This window comes from Vicugna pacos, chromosome 8 (genome assembly GCF_048564905.1).
Source record: "Vicugna pacos chromosome 8, VicPac4, whole genome shotgun sequence".
Classification (NCBI taxonomy): Eukaryota; Metazoa; Chordata; class Mammalia; order Artiodactyla; family Camelidae; genus Vicugna; species Vicugna pacos.
Window position 1 is genome coordinate 51,264,872 of NC_132994.1, and position 9,699 is coordinate 51,274,570.

Below are 9,699 nucleotides of genomic sequence, written 5' to 3' on the forward strand. Positions count from 1 at the left end.
CTAAATATACCAGGAGAAAAGTATAAGCAAGATGCAGTAATGGAACAGCAAACTATATGGTGTGGCTTACTTATAATAGCAGAGATAAACTGTAGGAAGATAAATTTGATTCATTGCTATCAAAGATTTTTGAGTAGGGGAGAAATTGTGTTGTTGTTTTAAGAAGATGATTAATCTTGCCCTTATATTTAGAATGAGTTGCAAGAGGTGGGTGCTAGAGGTCATGAGAGGTTGGGAGGGGCAAGGATTTTTAATTGTTGAGGTGAGATACTGAAGGCCTGGAAAAGGGGATGAAAAAGATGGGAACAGCTTTGAGTTTTATTGAGCTGTTCATGTATTCATCTGTAACTAAGCCCTTGAAAACCTAAAATTCTTTATTTTCGTATGTTGCAAGCCTTATAAATGGAGTCCATAACTGCATAAGCCTTATTGGATAACCACTCCAAATGTAGTATTTTATGTTATTGGACACTGACTCAATGTGCTGAGGATCAATACTAAAACCAAAAGTGAAAATACATGCCTTGAAGAAGAAGAGTTGGCAGCACAAAATTCTGGGAATTAGGTAGGGTATTTTTATGTTTTTCTTTGTTTTTGCCTTTTACTGCACAATAGGCAATCATGATTTGGGTGCATATGCTTATTCTGGAAGAGAAAAGAGATCCCCTTCTAAAACAAGAGCACCGTTATAAAGAGCAAGATGTAATCAACACCACCCAACCTCGCTGTTTCTTGCATGACTGTGAAGGGGTCACATTCAAGGACTATTGACCAGACTTCTTTGTTTCCTTCCTTTTTAAGAGGCAGTTTGGGAATTGTAATACTCCTCCATGTTCTAAAGCATCATTTGTCCAGGGGAGAAGGGTAAAGCGTCAAGCATAGGAGGGTCTCAGGGTTTCTAAAGTGGTCACTTTGAGAGTCACTTCATATTATATTCGTTGGCATATCTTTCTTCCAGTTGTGGTTGTATTACTTTCCCTCTGTTTTCCGTATAAGCAATGGTGCAAAGGGAGCTATCTTCCTGCTGCTCAAAATAACTAAATTTATAATGTTGGATTCTACTTTTAGCCAGGAAATGCAAACAAAGCTTGGAGACTGCTTGTTCCCTGACCCCAAATTCATTTCATGTTGCTATAGTATCACCCCTGAGAAAACGAGCCAGCCTGTTTTCCTCCCCATAGATGCACTCAATGGGCTTTTGTCAGCTGTTGAATTATAGCATTAAAATTTAAACACTAGGGATTTAATGGAGGATTATTATGACACTCCAGTGCATTCTTTCTGTTGCCATTAGCAACGACCCAAGGTTGAAATAAATTAATTGTTTTAAGAGGTACAATTTTCTTAAAAGATGAAGGATCTACCATACATTCTTGGAGTTTTATAAACTGATTTGTGTGGGTTACTATGAACATGAGAAGAGTCCTGGTGCTAGATAATACCAATCCAATAATTGAAGAATTTTTTTTTTCTCTTAGTTCACCCATCTACAAAGGCTAAAGATATTTTCACAGGCCCCCAGAAGATGAACTTCAATCTGCTGCTCCCAAATGCATTCTCCACTGTCTGGAAGACGTGCAAAGGGAACGGCACAGCGTTCTCCATCTCAAATCCTTCAAAGTGCTGTGGGAATAAAAGAATCCCCGCCAAAAGCCCCAGAGAGATCTGTCTGTCTGTATGGTATGGTAATGACTGAGGCTAGTCCAGATAGGCTTCTGGGAGAAACCCAGCTATTGAAACCTAATGAATGGAACTGAGAATTTCTTGCCACAATACTATTTGTTTCTTTGATCGGTCATATCCTTGTATCATAGAAGACATCAAAATAAATAATAAAAGCAAGATATTGTTGAGTTGGTCTTTGAATTTCCATTTGATTATATATTCTGAGAAATCTTCTTATAGAGAATTTTGCAACCAGAATTATTTTCTCTGCCAGTCATTTGCCTCTCTAGTTGCATGGCATTTTTACCTCTTCCCTGTTCCAATGTCAGCAACCAGGTTTCTATTCAGGATTGTATTTTTCTAATCAGCAACAGAGAGTGCAACAATTTTTGTGCTCTCTCGGTTACCAAAATATGGATATAGTCTTTTTTCTCCTTTATTTTTGTTGGATAATGCTTTCAAAATATTCAGTTTCTTTTTCCTTTGGAATACATTCACATTCATGGTAGAAATAATATGAAACGAGTAGTAGGCGGTAAATAAATGGTCGTTTGGATTTTTCATCACCTAGAGATAATACTTCTTAAACTAAGTGTGATTATTTATGGCAGTGAAAGTTAAGCCTTATTTTCACCAAAGACTTTCAGGGCTCCTTGTTCTTTTCTCAAAGGCAATCCTATTGCCAGTGTCTTGTGTTTTCTTTCAGAGGTGTCCATGCAGACATCTTAATATATGCAACTTGTACATGAAAATGATATATTTTCAGTTTTTAGCTCCTAGTTTTTTCACATAATGATAAATGTTGAAACCAGAATCTGTATGGGGGAACATAGTGGGATTATTCCTGTGCTGTGGGGCCAGAGGGTTGGGGGTTTGAAGAGGGAGACTAAGAGTCTTGCTTTAAAGCTGGCTTTACTAAGCAAGCCTACCATTATCTGTGAGGCTGATGGGGCTGGTCAGTAAATGGAAAAGGTAATGGCACATGTTTTTATTCACACTTTATGTAACACTGAGAAACACTGTCCATAAAAACAACAACATTGTTAACATTATTTTAATTTGTCGTATTTTGAGTTAACTTAATATGATTTGTCTAGAACAACTAATCTCTCTGTCCAGTCCTAAAATGAGAGGATTTTAGAAGTTCTTTGTCATTTGCTATCAAAAACAATGTTGTAATAAACATCCATGAAGACATGGTTGCGGGCACACATATCAATCTGCTTGTACTCCAAGTTACTAGAAGTTGAATTACTTAGGTCAAAACATAGTATACAAAGATGCTTACCATCAGTGAACCAGGACAGGTGTTTAGGAGTACCTCTGGGAGCTGAGGGCCCCATGGAACCAAAGGTGTCACATCAGGAAGCACAGTGAGATGAAATTTCCCTCTGTGAGCAGCTGCCAATTTTCATGTCAAGCTGAGATGTTGCCAGGGCCAGGCTGACTGTGCTCTTGAATATACCATTTCACCTGACAAGTGAGGTTTATCAGGCCTTTCCCATCCCATTAGTCATTGAGTCCTGGTTGACCCACCCCAAAAATGGTAACATCAAGCCATAGAGTCATAAAGGTTTCTGTGGATCAGGTATTTAGCTTCGCTGAGAGCCTAGTAGCAAGCTATTAACTGGTTTCAAAAAAAACAAAAAACAAAAAACAAAAAAACAAAAAAAAACTTACCTGGTAGCCATGCCAGAGAGGCAATGAGTCTGAAATCCCAAAGGGTCCCTCAGGGTGGAGGCTACCTCCCTTATCCAGGGACCCTAGTTGACTGAAACTTGTCAGCCAAACTTGAGCTCGAAGGCATCATTAGGGTTGTGAGTTCTATTAGCACTTCTCTACATGCGGCCTTTCTGGGATTGGGAGAAACCTCTCGGCTTTCATGGGATGAGGAAGTACATTCAGATGGAAAAGCAGCAATAGTACATTAAATTGGCCCAAACCCCTCAGCCTCCAAGATCGTATTAGCGTCCCTTTCCCACTGTGAACCTTGCCCAAAATCCACTGGCTGATTCTGGGTGCCCACTATCCCCTGCCACCGGAGTAGGTAAGATGACAATTTGGGCAGTTGCATCCAGCAGAGTTCCCCAGCATAATAAAACCAGAGTGTATGACCTTTGGTCTCCCTGGGGGACAAGGAGACCTCTCTGTAAAGCAGCTGAGATCAGGATAGAATTGAAGAGATTAATCAGAGGGCATCAGTTGAGAGAGAGGCTCCTTGCCAGTAAACAAGGCATTGTATTCAATTTGAACAGGTTTTGAGTAGATTCTAGCTCGTGGCTCAACAAAAAGAACTCCTATTTTGGTCTGCCCAAAGCTCTGTGTTGAATGGTAAGATCCTCATTGCTGATGCCCCTTATTTTGGCTTTGAGGACTCTGGTTCATCATTGCAGCCTCATCACTTTCTGTCTGAGACTGTAGAGATCGATGCCTCATTGTCATGGTAACATTTGCTCATCCACCCTCCCAGAAGAGCGTGAGCAATAACCAAGGCATCATTTGGGCAGTTTGGTTTAATACCACCTCTCACTGCTGTAAACATTTATTAACAGGCAGGACAGCAGGGAACCTTTACTACCATTACATTTAATTTTAACATATTTTTCAGGTTTTCTCTACCAAGAGGCTGTTAAAATTAACATTTTGAACAGGTGTGTCCAAGAATGACATACTCTCTAATGTGGAAAAAATAAATAAGCCTCTATTCTTCAATCTTTCCTAGAAAAGTAACTTAATGTAGAGAGAGACCATAGATTTTAATTAGAATTTTTTAGTCCTAATAAAATTGGCTGCTATAACAAAAAATAGACTAGGTGGTTTATAAATAATGGAAATTTATTTCTCACAGTTCTGGAGGTTGAGAAGTCGAAGATCAAGGCAGTGAAAGATTCAGTGTCTGGTGAGGATCCACTTCCTGGTTCATAGACATCCATGTTTTCACTGTGTCCTCACTGATGGCAGAGATGAAGGAGCTCTCCTGTTAGTGTCCTTACATGAATCCCATTCATGAGGGCTCCACCCTTATGACCTAAGCACCCCCCAAAGTCTTCATCTTCAAATACCATCACAATGGGGATTAGATTTCAACCTATGAAATTGGGAGGGACACAAATATTCAGCCTATAGCAAAGTTTAGTAAAGGACCTTGAATATAATGGTTAGATAATTGATACAGCTGTTTCAAAAGGACAAAGCTCTCTTATAGCAATTGTATCTTATTAGATGGATAAGAAAAGACTAGGAAATATTTGCATGCTTGTTTTCATAAAATTTAATATAAATCTATATTTAGCCTGTATCTTGTCATCATTAAATTCGAGTTTTTGTCTGTTTATTTCAAAAGGACAAAAGGGTTTCTTTCTGTTATTAAAAGATTCTGAGGACTTTTCACTTGTAATTCCAAATGTGTGTTTTTATGAAATAAGTATATTTGTTAACATTACACTTCTTATAAAACTCTGTAATCACTTGTTTTTAACTATGTTTCTTGAATGAGGTTGAGGTTACCCACTAGTCTCATAATAATTTAACTCACTTTAAGACTTCACTGATTTATTCTGTTACTACCTTGGTAGTGGCTTGAACTTAATTTGGTAGTGTCAAAAACATGGTGAGAATATTTGTTAAGCTTTCTACTACTGTATAATCTTGTTCATAATAAATCTTGTGATTTAACATATTCAGTTCTGACAGCAAGCTCTAACTACTCAAGCTTTTCTTCTTTAGAAAAATCTGTGTCAGCAATGAGTATTATCACTTGGGATTTCTGCTCAGCCAGTAAAGTAAAAATGGGACCTCACTGTTGCATTAATCCACTCTGGATGAAATTCAGGTCCTCAGGATTTGTATTTATTTATGTCAGTCAACTACTATCTCTGATCAAAGATCATAGCAAATGAGAACCAACTGTTATTGGTGAGAGTCAACAGAATCAACAAACAATAGATATCAACCTCATGGACTGCAGACATTGGAATGATTAGATATAAGACATGTATATAATAATTTTTAAATGGACAGTAATATGTTTCTTGAACTAGCAGGTGGCTTTTACCAAAATACAACTGTTAAAAATGAAAATATATAATCTTTAAATTAAAAATTTAGGGGATAATCAGATAAATACAGGGAAAGAGTCAATAAGTAAACTGACGTTTCATCATAAAAAAGTACTGAGAAATGCAGCACAAAGACAAAAGAAAAGAAAATTACTAAAGAGGGATTAAGAGATGGGGAAGGTAGAGAAACTAAACCTTATTTTATCAGAGTTTCAGATGAGAATATAGATTATGGAGCAGAGCCAGTTATTTATTTATTTTTTTATATTTTTTTATTTAATCAATTTTCTTTTTTTAAATTTTTTATTCATTTATAATCATTTTACAATGTTGTGTCAAATTCCAGTGTAGAGCACAATTTTTCAGTCATACATGAACATATATATATTCATTGTCTCATTTTTTCCTCTGTGAGCTACCATAAGATCTTGTGTATATTTCCCTGTGCTATACAGTATAATCTTGTTTATCTATTCTACAATTTTGAAATCCTGTCTATCCCCTCCCACCCTCCACCCCCTTGGCAACCACAAGTTTGTATTCTATGTCTATGAATCTATTTTTGTTTTGTATTTATGCTTTGTTTTTGTTTTTTGGGTTTTTTTAGATTCCACATAAGAGCTATCTCATATGGTATATTTCTTTCTCTTTCAGAGCCAGTTTTTTAAAAGGTCACAGTGACAAAGAATTTTCCAGAAATGAAGATAAGAATTTAGACAGAGGAAGCATAAGGTATACTAAATGGAATAGATAAAAATGAATCTATAACTATGCACCTTCCACTGAAGTTTTAGAACTCCAGAGACAAAGAGAAGCTCGCAAGAGCAGCAGCTCAAGATAAACAGATATCCTCAAAAATGAAAAACTGAACAAAGAATAAATGTCCCAGCAACAATAGAAGCCAGAACACAGTGAAATGATAAAATTATCAACCTAGAATTATGCAACCACCCAAACTCTCTTTCAGTAACAAGGGTAAAATAAAAACATATTTACACAAATAAGAACTGAGTGTTTTTTTTTCCATCAGCAGAATTTCAGTAAACTAACTTCTAAAGTATGTTCTTCAGCATAAAAGGGAATGATTTCAAAAGGAAGACCAAAGATGCATAAAAGAAAAGAAATGGAAACAAATGGTGTACAGAATAGGCAAACCAATGGTGAATTGTTTAAGAAAAATAAAAGGGAGATAGAGGCAAATAAATAGTATTAGTAATGGAAGACAGAACATAACTAAAGATACAGCAGATTAAAAATATCAGAATACTATGAACCTTTAAATTTAGATAGAGAAACAATTTGAATTCTTGGAAAAAAGTAAGACAATAAAAGAATAACCTTATAATAATAATATGATTAATTGTATAATAAGATTAAGAATAATCTGGTGGGTTTCAGGAAACCTACCACAAAAATATGGCACCTTGGCATACTGAATATTTTAAGCTGAAAGAGCTTGAGACAATGGCAGAAAGGTCCCTTTGACCTTTCCCTTGACTTTCTCTCCTGAAACAGGTCATAAAACCTTCACGTGGAAGATGCCTTCCCTAGGAATACCTTTATCTCTAAAGCCAAAGTGATGCCAAGAAGAATGTGAACAGGCTTCGCTGTTTCCCCAAGTTTACTATACTTCCCCCATACTCCTTGTCCTATCATATTTCTACACAACTGCCTACTCTTCACCAAACCTAGAACCAACATACACATGTCTAACTATTTCTTTAGATCTTCATTTCTTTATGATGGCTCCCATGTCATATAAAACTTACATAAATTTGTATGCTTTTCTTCTGTTAAACTGTCTTGGTCAGTTAAATTTTCATACCTAGCCCAGGACCCTAAGAGGGTCAAAGGAAACTTTTTCCTCCCCTCTAAATCTTGTAAGAATTTAAAACTGAATGTTCATACATATAAACTTTTACAAAGCCAGTAGCATGTCTAGATAATTTTAAAGGAAACATTTTACTAAATCTTCTTTTAATACATCATTCCAGTCTTGTACAGATTCTTCCAGAAAATGGAAATAGAAAAGAAGGCCATTTCATCTTATAAGCCAAATACGACCTTAATAACAAAAGCAGATATATTAGTTTGCTATTATTGCTATAACAAATCACCACAAACTTTGTTGCTTAAAACAGCACACATTTGTTATCTTAGAGTTCTAGAGGTAAGAAGTCTGACATAGATCTTACTAGAGTAAGATCAGGGTGTGGGCAGAGCTATGTTCCTTTCTTGAGCTTAGGGGAGAACTGGTTTGTAGATGTGTCTTAGCTCATGGCTTTCATCCTCCATCTTCAAAGCCAGCAATGATGGGCCAGGTTTTCACACTACATCTCTCTGGTTCTTCACAGCTGAGAAATGGTCTCTGCTTTTAGGAACTCATATGATTAGTTTCGGTTCACTAGGATAATCCAGGCTGATCTTTCCTTCTCAAGATCCTTAATGTTAATCATATCAGCAAACTCTCTTTTCCCCAAATAACATAGAATGTTCACAGGTTCTTGATGTTAGGACATGGACATATTTTGGAGGGGCATTATTCTGTCTGTCACACCCAACAAGCATATATGAAGAAGAAAAATTAGAGGTCATAAACATATATGCAATATATATGGAAGTATTCTAGACAATTTGGTAAAAAGTACTTTGGGAATCTTAATTCATGATCATGTTATGATCAAGGAATTTAACATTGTTAACCAGCTTAGAAAAATTTGAATGTAATTTACTACATTAAAAGAAAAATACATTATATAATAATCTCAGTGGCTAGAGAAAATAATTGCTAAAATTCAATAATTATTTATGATCTTAAAAATTCTTAGTAAACTAGGAACTAAAGATAATTTCCATAATCTGACAAAGGAGTTCAATAAAAATCCTACACTGAACATCAACCTTTGAGGTAAAATTCTAAAAGTGCTCCCTTTCAAATCAGAAATAAGTAGATCACTCCCATTCAACAGTCAAGTAAAACAAAAAGAAAGCCCTAAGGTTTGGAGGGGGAATTTAAAGTCTTTATAATTCGCATATAGAAAACTCCAAAGAATCGATAGGACTAATAAGACAGTATAGTCAGGTATTTGAAAAAAATTAATATATAGAAAGCTGAATACAGTTGCAATAAAGCATCAGAAAATGTAATTTTAAAATAAATACCATTTGGTGTATCAACACAAATTACAGGATACATAGAAACATATCTAAAAAATATATAAGGCCTTCATGGAGAAAACTTTTAAATATTAGTGATAGACATTAAAGAAAGCCTAAATAAATTCAAAACTTTGCCACCTTCAAAGAAGACTTCCTATCATAGGAGGTCTAAATCCCCAGCTATTCCACAAGTTATCATCTAGAGAAGTCTTTTCGCATGTGCCCCATCCCTTAAAACAGGCACAGTCATCTTCTAACAGCATTATTCACATAATAAAAATACTTTAAACTTAAATGACAAGGAACACAGATATTATAAATAAATAAGAATATAGTGACACAGTGCACTAGTATCCAGGAGTGAAAACAATGAAGCTCTGAAACACATGCAGGAAAAAAGTGGTAAAATACGTATGATATGATTCAGTTTTACAAGACTCAAAAACAAGAAAAAAAATAAATTTACCCTATTAACAGATATATTTTGGGAAACTTTAAGAAGTGAACTATAAACTAAAAATTCAGGAGAGTGGTTACCTCTAGGGATAGAAAGATGACATGCAGAGAAATACACAAATACACACAGGTAGTTCCAAAGCCTTTGATAATGCTCTAGTGCATATATGGATTCATTGTTTATTTCATTATTATGCTTCATAACTTACTATATGTCACTTACATTTTATATAGATTAATACTAGATGATAAAAATTTAGAAGTGTGCATTACAAATAAGGGGAACAATATTACAATTAAACACAAAAACAAGTACAGTGTTCTCAACATCAGTGATAACCTTGGTTAATATTTTGGTGTA

General features: G+C 35.5%; 1 protein-coding gene across 11 annotated transcripts in view; it reads left to right on the plus strand.

Moving 5' to 3' along the window:
• Positions 1 to 6,724, plus strand: part of LOC116281493 (uncharacterized) — a 195,498-nt gene extending 188,774 nt beyond the window's left edge. For 8 of the 11 annotated variants that reach the window (XR_012075009.1, XR_012075003.1, XR_012075004.1 and 5 more), the window contains 2 exons: positions 395 to 565; positions 1,479 to 1,853. The gene's annotated coding sequence lies outside the window, so the exon portion shown is untranslated. Of the gene's footprint in view, positions 1 to 394; positions 566 to 1,478; positions 1,854 to 6,377 lie in introns of those variants that run through there. The other 3 variants (XR_012075002.1, XR_012075012.1, XM_072965883.1) reach the window with 2 other exon arrangements.
• Positions 6,725 to 9,699: the final 2,975 nt, after the last annotated feature.